Source organism: Somniosus microcephalus, chromosome 27 (assembly GCF_052327205.1).
Source record: "Somniosus microcephalus isolate GS21.2 chromosome 27, FLI_Smic_1.0, whole genome shotgun sequence".
Lineage (NCBI taxonomy): Eukaryota > Metazoa > Chordata > Chondrichthyes > Squaliformes > Somniosidae > Somniosus > Somniosus microcephalus.
Window position 1 is genome coordinate 31,831,130 of NC_141013.1, and position 15,384 is coordinate 31,846,513.

Here is a 15,384-nt window from a genome sequence, read left to right on the forward strand (position 1 = left end):
CTCCTATACATTGATCGAGTAAAATTGGTCATCTGCATTATGTTAACCTGAGTGTTAAAATACATATATAAATAGAAAGGAAAGGGATTTACATTAATGTAGCACATTTCACGTCCTCAGGGCATCCCAGAGTGCTTCGCAGCCAATGAATTACTTTCTGAAGTGTCGTCACTGTTGATTTGTAGAAAAAAGTAGCTTCGTAGCATCAGCGTTGGCTCAGTTGTAGCATTCTTGCCTTTGAATCATAAGGTCATCGGTTCAAGCCCCATTCCAGGGGCCTGAACACATAATCGATGCTGACACTCCATGCAGTACTGAAAGGGTGATGCCTTTTGGATGAGATGTTAAACTGAGGACCCATCTGCACTCTCAGGTGGATGTAAAAGATCCCGTGGCACTGAGCCAAAGCTGACACTAAGAAACCACATTGCAAATAGTGCTATTGCTTCCATCTGAATAGGCAGATAGTTTAACGAGTTTAACGTCTCATCCGAAACATGATATCTCCAACAATGCAGCACTCCCTCAGCACTACAGTAGATTATATGCTCAAGTCCCTGGAGCGGAGCTTGAACTCATGACTTCCTGACTCAGAGGGCAGATCTAAACATTGCAACAAGCTTGAAATAATATAATATATTGGCAGATCTCCCAAACCATTGCTCACGGTGAATCACATTTCATGTGATGTCCATTGCCACTGAAAGACATTTTGAAAGAAGTTTGTAAGAAATTTCTTGAGAGACAAGTTTTTTTAACTAATTCCTGGAAAATAAATTATGTTTTCTTTACCCACTGTAGATAGATAAATAAATAAATATCACAGTTACATAAATACATCTCTTCATACAATGTGAGGGAATAGTTTTTTTACAATTACTTTACATCTGTTTAACATGTGTTTTTTTGATCAAGAATTAGCAAAACAGAAGAAAATAATAAAACTAATTTGCATTTTTCTTCCTTTACCTCGACAATAGCACATATTGTTACCAAAATTTTATATTTTATTCAGAATCTCTCTCCAAACCTGAATAATGGCATGTCCAGCACTTGCTATCTGCTTAAATGAATCTTGATTGATTTGAGTTCCCAGGTTAAAGATAAATGCAAGAAAGACAGCTGGTGTAACGACTTAAAACATATTACAAAATATAAAGACCTGCTTTGAGTTGTTCCCACCAGAATCTTAGCTCGCTCATCAGCATTATTCTTGGCTGTATCTGTGCTTGGCTCGCTTACTGTATTTGCCACTAAAGTTGCAGGAGGTCAGCTAGTGCGCATAATACAGCATGTTTGCTTTTGATTTTACCTCAGCAAAAGTTTAAGAGTCCATGCTTTACCTTGTTTTTGATGTTTGATTCAAAAATATGAGCAAATTCAAATGACCTTAACTACTTATAATGATATAAAAACAGAAAATGCTGGAAATACTCAGCAGGTCAGGCAGCATCAGTGGAGAGAGAAACAGAGTTAAGGGCCTAGAAATTCGGTGGGCTGCGCCACCAGTTAGCACCTAAAGAGGGCACTCAGTGGCTTTAGCGCCACTGGCCGCGCCTCCCTAGATATTTAGCTGGGGTGCTAATGGCGGTGTTAACCTGTTGCGCTGCGCCGCCTCCGATGACGTCATCGGTGTGCACAGCACCCCGCTACCGCCCCGATCTCGATATTTGGCAGCGACCGCCTCTGTAGCGCCGTTCGCAAATGGCGCCCGGTTCACGGGGCCTTCCTGTGGCAGCAGTGGCGCAAATTAAGGTGGAGGTGCGGGGTGGCCGTTTTTTTTCGGCGGCCGCCTGCCAGCACCTCCGTCCCCGGCCTCCTGATCGCCCCCCGCGGCATTGCCGGCTGTTTTCCGAGAGCCCGGCACTTCTCCTCGGTGCCGGGCACTTTTGCCGGCACTCGCGATCTCTGATCGCTCTGGTGCAGGCCCCTCCCCCTTAAGAATGGGAGGAAGGCCTGCAGTACCGCAGCGCGCCGTGCCGCAGCGTGTGCTGTGGCACGTTGCGCTGCGATATTCAGTTTCAGCGCCCTAAGAGGGACGCGGAGCGCCTCGAGCCTCGCCCCGTGTCCCTCTTGGGGCACTCGAGCTGAATTTCCAGCGATCGCTGCTGCTCCGATTGCAGCGCTAAATCCGGCGCCCAGGCGAGCTTGGCGCCCCGTTTGCGGCTCCACCCAATTTCTCCCCCAAGGCTTCAGGTCGATGATTTTTTGTCAGAACTGGAAAATGTTAATGATATAGCAGGTTTTAAGCAAGTACAGAGGCAGGGAAAGGGGGGAGGTGAGGACAGAACAAAATGGAAGGTCTGTGATAGGCTTGAAGGCAGGAGAGATTAAGAGACAAAAGGTATGATGGTGCAAGGCAAAAGGAGATGGTAATGGGACAAGTAAAGAAACAAAAGATGGGTCTAGAAGTGGTGTAAATGGCTACAGCAGAATCATCAACAACTGCAATCTGAAAAAAAATGGGAGCAAAGGTTATGGTCTGAAATTGTTGAACTCAGTGTTGAGTCCAGAAGGCTGTAAAGTGCCTAATCAAAAGATGGGGTGCTGTTCCTCGAGCTTACGTTGAGCTTCATTGGAACAGTGTATGAGGCTGAGGACGGAGAGGTCCGAGTGGGAGTAGAGCGGAGGATTAAAGCAACAGGTGACCGGAAGCTCGGGGTCACACTTGCGGACTGAACGGAGGTGTTCCGCAAAGCGATCACCTAATCTGCGTTTGGTCTCCCCAATGTAGAGGAGACCTCATCGTGAGCAGCGAATACAGTATACTAAATTGAAAGAAGTACAAGTAAATCGCTGTTTCACCTGGAAGCAGTGTTTGGGGCCCTGGACAGTGGGAAGGGAGGAGGTAAAAGGGCAGGTTATAAGGGCTGCGAATAATGATGACTTCCATCATGGTTTTTCTATCTTTAGTAAGGAAACGAGGCTTGCAAACAGCAAGTACCATCATGCTCTGTGAATAGCTGTCTCGGTGCTAATCATAAGAGAAAATTCTGCAAGATTGTAAGCACAAATGAATACCTGAAACTGTGGCTGGCAACATGCAGACTCTCTTTAGCTAACTTGACTCCTGAACTTCTATGAAATATTGTATAGATACGTTTAATAATTTTCTTGTAAGCTTTATATTTATTATGTTACAAAGTTTATTTCCAATAGTTAGCGCTCAGCTTAGTGGCGAATGCAACAAGGCAAACCAAAAATGTTTCTAAAAATATTTTGGGGGATTGAACTGGTTTGCCGACTCTGGGCCTAGAAATTCAGTTGGCTGCGCCAGCCGTTAGCGCCTTAGGAGGAGTAGATCTCGAGCGCTAGGCGCTTAGCGCCCGGGCGCAGCGCAATCTGCGCCTCGCCCCAACTTCAGTAGACATTTAGCGCCGGCGCAAAGTCATTGCGCGCGCTCATCTGCGCGCGCAGATCATGACGTCATTTCGTCGTGCAACGCCCTTTGTGCGCCCGGAACCGGAACTTCACTCGCGCCGCCCCATTGTGCGCCTGGCGGCCCGAACGACTGTGAAGTGGAACGGTACACAGCCGAGGCGGGCCGCGGGGAGCGCAAATTAAAGGGCACTCCTGCAGTAGAAAAGGCAGCCGCTTTGCAACACTCCTTCTTTGGGAGGGGGAGGAGGAGGAGGAGGAGGAGGAACAACAACAAAGTGATGGAGAGAAGCCCTCCCCAAAAACACAAATACACTAGTCTTGGCCTGTCAAAAAAACAAATCCACCCTCCCCCTTTAAGAGCTCACCGGAGCCAGAGTGTCTGCCGGCAATCAGCAGCTCGCCGCACCTGCCCTGCGCCCAACTTCCGGTGTTAGCGCCCTGGGCTGCCGGCTTAGCGCCTAATGATAGTCGTACATCGCCTGGTTTAGCGCAGCAGCAACCTCTTAGGGCGATGCAACTGAATATCGGCGAAGGGGGCTCGACTTTGCGCCGGGCGCAAACTTTAGTGGCCGCCCGACTTTACCGCCCCAAAAGTGGCTATAATGAATTTCTAGGGCCTGGTCTTTTATTGGCAGCTGCTGTTGACTGTCAATTTTTGATTAATTTTTGTATTTGTGGTTTTCAGCCTTGGTTGCTATTTGCTAATTCAAAAGTTCCATACTTGTTCTATTGTGAATAGCTTCTGTTTTATATATATGAATATATAATCGGAGTCACTCCTATGCAAGTGTGGCGCAAAAGTTTCTACTAGAAGAGTATGATGGCCAAAAATTGCACCAGATACAATGCTTCATACATATATATACACACACTTCCTTGACAGTGTCATGCTTACTTCATGTAACAGCTTTTCATCATTACAGCAAGTAACATTCACGCTATACAAGTGCCAGGCAATGACCATCTCCAACAAGAGAGTCTAACCACCTCCCCTCAATTCAATAGCATTACCATAATCGAATCCCCACCATCAACATCCTGGGAGTCATCATTGACCAGAAACTTAACTGGACCAGCCACATAAATACTGTGGCTACAAGAGCAGGTCAGAAGCTGGGTATTCTGCAGTGCGTGACTCACCTCCTGACTTCCCAAAGCCTTTTCACCATCTACAAGGCACAAGTCAGCAATGTGATGGAATATTCTCCACTTGCCTGGATGAGTGCAGCTCCAACAACACTCAAGAAGCTCGACACCATCCAGGAAAAAGCAGCCCGCTTGATTGGCACCCCATCCACCACCTTAAACATTCACTCCCTCCACCACTGGCACACTGTGGCTGCAGTGTATACCAACTACAAGATGCACTGCAGTAACTCGCCAAGGCTTCTTTGACAGCAGCTCCCAAACCCATGACCTCTAGCATCTAGAAGGACAAGGGCAGCAGGTGCATGGGAACACCACCACCTTCAAGATTCCCTCCAAGTCACACACCATCTGACTTGGAAATATATTGCCGATCCTTCATAGTTGCTGGGTCGAAAATCCTGGAACTCCGTCCCTAACGGCACTATGGGAGTACCTTCTCCACACGGACTGCAGCGGTTCAAGAAGGTGACTCACCACCACCTTCTCAAGAGCAACTGGGGATGGGCAATAAATGCTAGCCTTGCCAGCCCACATCCGGTGAATGAATTAAAAAAAACATGTTGATAACATCCCTATTGTTATAAAACAGTATATTCCCTCAATCACCATGAGAACCGCCATGAGAGATCAGCTACTATTTTATAGTCAATGGCCTAGAAATTGGGTTGTGGGTTCGCCAGGGCTGTAGCGCCAGAAATTTTGCGCCAGCGTTAATGCGGCAGCGCCTGACGAAAATTCGGTTGCGCTGGGCCCAGACGGCGGCGGGCACTAAAGGAGGGTTTTAGCGCCTCAAAACGGGCGTTCAATTGGGTTTTCCGGCGCTAATCCCCCGCTGCGGCACCCGATGCGGTGCGGCAGGCTGGGGAACTGCAGGCCTCCTCCTTCTGTTAAGGAGGAGCTGCCTGCAGCCGACAACTGACCGGCGGATTCCCCCGACATCTGAGCCTGGCACCTCGGGGAAGTGCCGGGCTCGCAGCACACACACATCAGGGCCACGGGGGGGGGTGATGCAGGAGTCCGGGAAGGGAGGTGCGGGCAGGCGGCCGCCGGGAACGCGGCCGGCCGCCGCTCCACCTTTATGCACCGGCGCAAAGGCGTGTAAGAACCCTTTCCACAATCGTTGGTTGCGCCTGCCACGGGCGAGGCGGGCGCAACTGAATTTGGGCTTGGGGCCGGGTTACCACGGCAACCGGGACGCTGCGCACACCGATGACATCATCGGTGCCGGCGCAGCGCTACCGGCTAACGCCGATGGTAAGGCCCAAGTCAATTTCAGAAACGGCTATAATTCCAGCGCAATGCCCTCCAGCGCCGCTAATTGGGCGCTAACCCCACTCAATTTCTAGGCCAATATATATTATTAGTTATAAATTGTTTAAAGCTTGTTAATCATTTTTTAATTTAAAAATGATTAACAACAAAGTGTAAAATCTGTTTTAGATTTTCACCCACCTTGCTTCGGCTCTTTAAGCTCAGGTGGAGCATAAACACCGGCAGGGGCGAGTTGGGCCAAATGGCCTGTTTCTGTGCTGTACTTTCCATGTAATTCGATGTTATTATCACACATTGCCTTACTGGTTGAAAAGAACTGAACACAGGCCATGTCAGGAATGTTAGACAAAGGCCACGCAAAGAGGAAATTCCTTGATGAAGCGTTTCTGTGATTTCCCCATTGGATTACCTGTGTTACTCATAAAATGTAGAGGACAACTGGACTGGAAAATGAGGAGGATTGCACCTGGAGCTCAGCAGTCCATTTGGCGTTTATTGTTTATGTGGGAACTCAGTTCATAGGATTAACATATCCAGAAAATATAGTCCTGAAAATGGTTGAATTGGGCACATCATTGCGACATTACAAAGTACAGATACATACTATGTGCAGATAACATATGACGTGATGTGTTTACTGTAAGCTATTTGGGATTGTTTAAACAGATCTGGTTAAGTTAACTTCCTACATAGAGTGAAACTGAATATTTCATTTGATTTTAAAGTTAAAAGTTGCACCAAGAACGCCCAGTTTATTAGGAGCGATTATATACAAACTTTCTCAAAGGGAAACTAGAGCTAAAGTATTGATGATTTGGTACATTCTAAACTATCCTGCAGCAAAGTCTGTACTCCGAGTAAGTGGGTATCTGTGTGCACAGTCCAGTGGCTGGCTGTTGTAATTGTTGAGTAGTTCTTCAACTTGTCATGCTTGCTTCAGATTTGCCTATACTTTTTTTAAGTAATCTCTTTCTCCTCTCAGTCTTTGTGCCAAAGGATGCTGTCTGTGCCATTACCGTAGCCCTTGTTACCAGCCACACACGAAACAGTGCACAGTGTTCAGACGCTGAATAGAAAATTGCACTTGAGCGCCCTTACCTCCCCTCCCCCTTTAACAAGGGGGCCCTGAAAGCTTTATAAATTTGCAGTGCTCTTGAAAATAAGCCCTTCACACCTGAAACCTTTCACACAGGCAGAAAAGCACCCCTTCAAACCCCTTAATTGCCTATTGCTTCCAAGCACGTTGAACAAGTGTATTATATGGCCGACTCCAAGACAAATGCCTAAATGCATGAAATGAAATGGTTTCTTCCAATGGTGTGTATAGTATTAAGACTGCCGTATCACTTTTTGTTGGCATACAGAGGCTGGAATCAAAACTATCAAAAATCACATCTATACATTGCATCACCTTTGACCTCTGTTGGTATTCTTGTCATGCGTAATTATATGAACAGAGAGTACTAAGGAAATATTTTTATGTGGTGTGTAAGTTGTTCTCTCTTTGTTATATTTTTTCCAACTTAATCTTCAGAAGTTCTGTGCATGTCCTTCAAATTCTCTGATCTTGAACCTGAAGAAAAATATGCCTCCTCTAGTGTGCTAAACCAATAATGAGTATACACATGAGTAAACATGATTTTTTTTAATGAACAAATGCTGTTAAATATAAAATTTAGAAACAACAAAAAATTCAAGCCATAGCTTGAAAGATGCATTATTTCATTGTAAATCGCATTTATGCAGAATTGCGAAGTCAATTTACATGCAGCATTAACTTTTCTGTGGCCTTATATAACTACTTTGAGGTAAAATTGTACTTTGTCATGTTAGTATATAGGGATGTTAATGTATTCATAAGAAATTCACTTGGCCACAATTATAACTAAAGTATGAACCAGGAACTTGTGAATATAATGCTACATGCCTGTTTGAAATTCCTTTGTCCGTTAAAATAGTGGCAAAAGGAAATTCATTCAAATACTTTAATGCACTTGTATACTAACATCACAAAGTGCGATTTCATCTCGTTTGTGTTCTTTCAAGTTACTATAGACTGCCTGTTTGTAAAACTATAAGAAAAATCACACATTAAGACATTTATGAGATAAATACAGTTATCATATTGTGTAACATGTTATTTTGCAGGTTTGTATGTTGCACTGCGATCCTAGTTATAACACAGCTATTGCATAGTTAGGATTTCTTAAGTGTAAACAGGAGGCATTTCATTAAGACAGGATAAAACAAGTCAATTTTGATTTCGGTTATTGTACGTTTTACATTTTACGAGCTACAGGCTACGCCAAATTATAGGCCTAATACTCAAAAAGACAATAAATAACCATCAGTCAGCAGAGCTATCTTTCCTTAATGATGAGCCATTTCTTTATTTTATAAATAATTTCTTTGTTTTGCTCACATCGTGTGTATTGATGTCAAGAAAGTATTGACATTTGCAGTGTTTTAAGTATCTAATTTACCTAGCTGAAGCCACTTTTCAATTCAGCTTCGTCTAAGTAAGTATACAGAGAAACAGGACATTCAGCTGTTAATTACATCTTAAATATCTCCGCTCCTCATTAGTTTATTTTCCCGAGGCAAACAGCAAAGCTCTGAATTCCTTGACAGGTTAATCATAAATTATCTTTAACAGTCACCACCCTTCAATATTTTTTTTTTTATCTTCAGTCAGCTGCTGCAGCCAATATACCCAGAATCCTGACCCATTGGAAGCTCTGGGGCTCCCCAGATGTTCCTAGGGGGAAAAAAATCTAATCAGAAAAGGTAATCATCCTTGCACAGATGAAAATATGGGGCCCAGCATGTGCAGTGCACAACTACAGACCACCAAAAAAGTCGACAGGAGTGAGAACTCCCACGTTTCTCATCTCCGAAAAAAAATCTTAAGAAACCCCTGAAAGAAAATGAATCAGTTAATTATGTTCCAGCGCTAAAAACAGGACTAATAACCATAAATAGTCCATTGAATAGCTCAGCTGTAGTATTTTTTTTCCAGTTAGAAATAATCTGCTTACATAGTTAGGCAAGGCTAAGCTTGCTGACACTAATTACCAGCTGTTGTCCCTTCACGTAAAAGACCAACCACCAGGCTTACTGCAAAGGGCCGACCGTTTTCACAATACACCATTTGCAAATAACAACAAGTGGAATGAAATGCTTTTCAGCTATTGAGGGGAGCCTATCTCGCACCACTTTTTTTTATTATGCAGTCATGTGTAGGCTAATAATGTGAACTGGGAGAAAATGAACAGACTTAAAAATGAAAGGCAGAATGAATTAGGGCAATTGAGGTCCCCTCCTTCTCACTTTGCCATGGGGGGGTTCCAGATTATCATTTAGTAGTCGGTTTTAGATGAAATAATGAATAACTCCTTTAGCTTTTAATGTTGTGTCCGCAGCCCCATTGAACCTGGATATATGATTTTTGCCAATTTCTAAATACTGTGTGAAACAGGCAGTGTTTCATCTGTCCCACTTTATAGATTCATCACATTCTTAAGATCTTTCTAAACAGTGGTACGCTAATATCATTTAAAAAAATCATGTATGTATTTAAAATGGAACTGCTCTTTCTTAAATATATTCATTTCACCACTTCTGGTTAGCTCTAGAAAGTGTTCCCTAACACAGGGACATGCATGCCCTTTTTTAATTTATGTTATTTGCATGCATGGTTATCCCCTTCATCTAAAATGGCTTAAACCCTGTTAACTCATGCTTCCTTATCAGCCTCCCGGCAGCATTTGTGATTCATAGCAGTCATCAAAGTGATAATAAACTCATTCACAATACTAACAAACACAGGCTCCCAGTTATTTACGAGGCAAATTCACTTCGACTGCTACCGTGGATGAAAAAAATCAAGATGGTGTTGATTGATAAATTGACAGGTTAATTTACAAGCATATAATGGGAATAAGACCCAGAGGGATGACAGCCTGGTTTCCACTATGGCTGCAGTGCCATCTACCCAGCGCCCAGGAAACTGCAGCAGTTGGCTTTGTGCGACCAAATATATATTTGAAAGAAGTAAAAAAAAGTGCTTGGTAGGTTACCAATTTAGGTCACTTTCATGCAATACTGGCAGCTGACATTATCGCAATTTTACCACGCATTTCAATGACAATGGAAACAAAGTTTAACATTGCATAGAAATCAGTTCAGCGTTATTACATATGGGATGATAGATAACTGGCAGTGACTAACAAGGTTGTAATTCAATCCAGCAGCTGTGACATCATAAACCATAAGAGTGAAAGTTGTGCTGTTCCTGGACAGTCAGAGCTCTCCAGTTTGAATTATAGCCTTTGAACTGACTGCCCATTGAATTGTTTTTTTTTAAAGAAATCTACTTTGCTTTTGTCGAACACGTTTGCATGATAAGAAGTGGTGTGAAATAGGTGAAAGGGTAATGAAGCAAGCAGTGATGTAGGGCCTGAAGGAACTGACTGCTATTTGACAGGCATTGCAGTATTATTATGGATTACTGCTAAATAAACTTTTCCGGAGATATACATAGAATAAAAAGGTTTCTTCTGGCCTTATTTTCACAAGTCACAGATTTGTAAAGGACAATGAAATAAAAACCCTAAAGCGATTAGAGTTTATGAATTCATTGTGAGCATGTGATTACTTAAATGTATGGTTTTATCCATTTCCAATTTTACGTTATCTTCAGAAACTTACAGGAAGGATTTTGCACTGAAATTATATAACACCGATATGTGTCAAACTGCAGTATCCTGAGATAGTTGTCTTCAAAAGCTCAGTAATGGCTGTGCATTATGTTGAAACATATTTGAAGGTCTTATTTCTGTGTATAGTAACTTTAAAAATCTTAATGACATGATTGTTAAAGGACTAATCATAGGTAGAGGTTCTAAGCATATTTTAAATATAGATACAGTGGACTATGTTTAAAATATTGTCTTCAGAAGCCCTATATAAAAGATAGTATAGGGTATTGTTTAATATGTGTTTTTTTCAATGAGTATAGCAAACTACCATCAAAGGTAAGCGGCATAACAAAGAGCATTCTTTGTGGGTCTATTATTATTCAATATTATTGTCATGCTCTAAATAGAAAATTAAGAATAACTTCAGTTTTATTAAAATTGTACAATTTTTACGAGAGAATTTTTCTCCTGTAATTCTGATACGAGTTTTGACATGCTTATGCCAATTAAAATAATGCTGTAGGATTATGCAAACTGTATTAAAGCTGTATCAAGTGTGTGGTTTGGACCCACTTCATTGTGTGCTGAAGGTAGACGAGGTATAATTAAAAGAAGAGAGAAATAGCTTTAAGGAATTCCTGTCAGACATTCCTACCTTGTATAAGGTAAATAAAATAAAATCAATTTTACCTCTTCGGGCTTCAGAAATCTTAAATTGTCAATAGAATTAAGCATCTATTGTTCAGCTCTACTGAAAACCATAAAACAGATGGATGTTGGCTGGAGGTCAAAGCTTTTTCTCATATGTTTAGGTTCACCCCACATTCGGAATAGTAGGTGTCGTTGGCTGGGGATTAAGAATAGAAAGGCTTATGTGACATTTCTAAATTTCCTTTTTTTTCTCCAAGAGATACAGAGTGAAGCAAAAACGTATCTCACATTTTATATAATGTCTTTCTATATATTGTAGTGCATTTTAACAGTAGCTTTCAGAGTTTTCCAATATAATGTAAAGCCTTTTGTGAGGAGCAGCTTTGTACTGAGGAATGTGTTTACCATTTATAGAATGTAAGAGGTATGACTTTATGTCTGGACAAATATTTCCCTTTACCTGAAAATCCCAATTACCAGTACTGATTAACACATATATTGTGCATGTTGATATTTTTAAACTATTTATGAGATTAAAATTCAGATTAGATTTTTTTTCGAATCTGTTATGAGTCAGATTGATTCATTAATACTATGCCTACCTACTAGAAATTGTGCTTGTATTATCTAAATATAGAGGCATTTCATTTAAAAATTCTGCATCTTGCATACCGTTTCAGTGACATAACTGCAGCCCTAGCTTCATGGTAGCTGTGGAATGTACTTGAGGTACTGGATTGCTATTATTCTATCATCATCCAATTCTAACTGCTGCTGTTCTATTTTCTTTCTGTAACAGTTCTACAGATGGATCTGAAGGCACTAAAGCGTAAAGTGAGAGCAGAAGGATATTCAAATAAAGTTAGTCCAACTGTACAAGTTTATTAAACACCTGAGGGTCCGTGGCAGACTTAATTAGTGCTAATGTGTAACCTATTCACAGCAACATTTAACAAACTTTTCAGGAATGCATACTCAAACGTGATTAAGCATAAGTACTTGTGATATTTCATTAGGTTCAACTAGGTAACACTTACCTGTGAGTAACTACAGTGTTTTCAACTGCCAGCTTCATTTTAGCAAGCTAATTTAATAACCAGCACCTGACATATAATGGCGAATGAAACTGTGCACACAATTGCACCTTCAGGAAGCATGAAAAAGAATGTAGAAATGTCAATAGAATTAAATACAAAATATAAAAGAAACAATGTTTGTGTGTGTGTGTGATATTCAAATGTAGAACTATATGTACACACATTCTATATCACTGCCTATTTTCCTCAAGATTTTCAGTCAAACTTTATTTTCAATTAATATTCCTTTCCTTTTCCTCATGCTTGTTAAACCATATTGGTTTAAATATCACTTCTTATTTCCTTCTTGTGCTTGACTTCAGCTATTGTAAATGATTGAATGCTCCTCTCCAGTTATGAGAAGGCACAGATCTTTCCTGTACAGTTTCCTTAAGATTGCTCACTCTTGGCTAATGTAGAGTTCGAGACGCACTCTGAATTTCGGCAGGCAGTAAGGATTAAAATGCTCACTATTCATTTAAACAATTTAATTTAAAGACCGCAATTAAATATCCCCCCCCCCGCACTTCCTAGAGAAATCTAATGCGTTCTAAACTGCCAAGTGGTTCAGTTAACAAAGAGTTCAAATCACCTTCCTCCTCCTGTCCCTCCTTGGCCTCTACAAAATAAAGTCCGCCCACAAGGGAAGGATTGCTAAGTTGTAATTTCGTATCATTAAGAATGTGGCACCAGTGGGCCTACTGTGTGCGATCACACTGCAGAAGAGTGAGTGCTTTAGATCCCTTCGTTGTAGAAGGGAGGCTGGGCTGTCAAACCAACTCTCCTGTGAAAATGTTCCACTGGGAGCCAGTCAGTAATAGAAAGAGCTTTGAGTTTGTATGTTAAAGTGGCAGCACGTTCAGAGAGGTTTGTGATTGTTTTTATATTCAAAATGTACATCTGTACAATATTGTCAGCCTTCACACCGTCCCTCTGTCTTCACAGAAATTCAATTGGCTTTATGTTAAAAAGAAATATGAGTTAGCAGTTCGAAAGAACTTCGAGTACAATAAAATGGTGTCCCCCTTCACTCTAACTTGCATTTTGCCACAGAAGCCGTGCTTGGTAAACTAGTAGCAGCTTGTTAAACAGAAGGCTGCGGATTTTTTGTGTTTAATACTCCTGACATTCAACATAGAGTAAAATGTGAGAAGGTAGCACGAGATAGAAAGCAATGCAGGAGAGAATGAACGCCCGTACACTGCCAGGGAATAATTAAGAAGGGAAAAAAAAGAATTTAAACCAGTGACCCTTATCGGCAATGAAAAGCTGAAGATTATAAAGTGTTTCATGCTAATTTCCATGGAGATTTCTTTAATTTATTGAAAATTACTTTCTTCTGCTTTGATTTGTCCAAATGGCTGCCCCTCACAGGTTTGATCGGGGTGGTCTTGCCCGTCACACCACGCCAACTGCAATCCCACTCTGCCCCCTCGCTGGGCCAAGGCGTCATGAGATCACTCAAGCGGCTCTGACATCTCTATCAGCCTGCGCCACCACAGTGGCCCTTCTTTCTTCTTCGGTAGAATAATACATGGACTTTTGTCACATGACACCTTCATCAGGGGAGGGGGAGGTGGGGGGGCGTTGGGGGGGGGGTGACTGAGCCTGAGCGCTTCACCCTTCCTTCTGATCCCTTCTGCCTGGTTCATGCTGCTATCTGCCGCATCAAAGGAGATTTGAGGGTCAGTGAGCTACAGTCACCTACTATAAAGTCGTCAGCTTATGTTGAAGCGGGTTGCCTGTGAAAAATCAATTCTGTATTGATTTAGGTATCCATATCTTTGTTATCCCATAAGACAGAATTGATAATTTTTCCATTAATGAATTGGACAAAAAAAAGGTTATTGGGACATCTGTTTCATCTCCCTTCCCCTCTTACCATTGTCAACTTTTACTCTAATACTCTTCTACTGCTGATGCATGCCTGGACATTCGGTGAATGAAATGTTATTGTTAAAATATAATGTTCGCCCTTTATCATTGTGCTGATTGTGAACGAAACAACAATATTATGCTATCAGCTTCTGTGATCTACAAATGCAGTTTACAGTTTAATTGCATTCTGCGTTAGAGTAAATTTTAATCTTAATAGACAAAGCCTCTATCCTACCTTCCTCCCTTTAATATCCAGCAAGGTGTTTGCATAGGTATTGAAAAAATCACCAAATCAAAACAGTCTTTGTGGACATTATTTCATTATGATTTACAACTGTGCTAAACCAACAATGTTATGCTAGACAGTTCCAGACACTGTCACTAGTTAGCATTTTCTGTTTATTCCATCGACAGCAGTAAAAATGCAATTTTTCTGTAAACATTTGCACCACGAGCGTTAGGCGCTGTACTGTAAAATTTGCAGCAGAACTCACACCTTGACACATGGTTCATTATTCAGTCATATAAAGGGGGGAGGTGACATATAAATTGGCAGGATTGAAATAATTTTTATACTGGATACTTGTGGGGAAGATTTTCCTCTTTGGCACTTAGGCATAAAGTATTGCATGGGTGGAACTTGGAGGAAAATTGGGCTGGGAGGAATGGGCTGCCCAGAATGCAGCTGGGCTGATTTTTTGCCCATTAATTTAAATGGACAGAAAAATTGGGCAGGCAGCGTTATGGGGGTTGCAATCCCCGCCCACCTGATTTTCCTGTATGCGCTCCACCCATGCAATGCTTTACGTCTATGTGCTGAGAAGGGCAATCTGCCCCTGTGTCTGTAAATATACATACAGCAAACTCATTTTGTTCTGTTGTCGCGAATCCAGTGGCAGGGCATGGGGCATCAGCACATTAACGCACACTGCTACTGGGATGGGGCGTGTTGCAGGTTTGAGCCTCGTCCCACTCAGCTCTCAATCAGAGTGCCGGGGCACCTTTGAATGGAGGGGGGAAGGAAAGGGTGCTCAAAAGCGAGAGTCACACCATGGTGGTTTTTGGTGGGAAAAGGTTGGGCAGCCATCTTCTTGACCGGAGATGTGTCAAGCCAAGTGGGCAAATAACTCCTAACAAAATTAGAGGAAAATAAAAGGATAAAAAGAATAACATGAAAAGAAAAGGAGGGAATGTTTCAAGAATGAATGCAGAATAAGAGATAATTAATTTAAAGTGCTGCTTTAGAAAATTCTATTCCGGTTGTGAAAGCTAGTGCT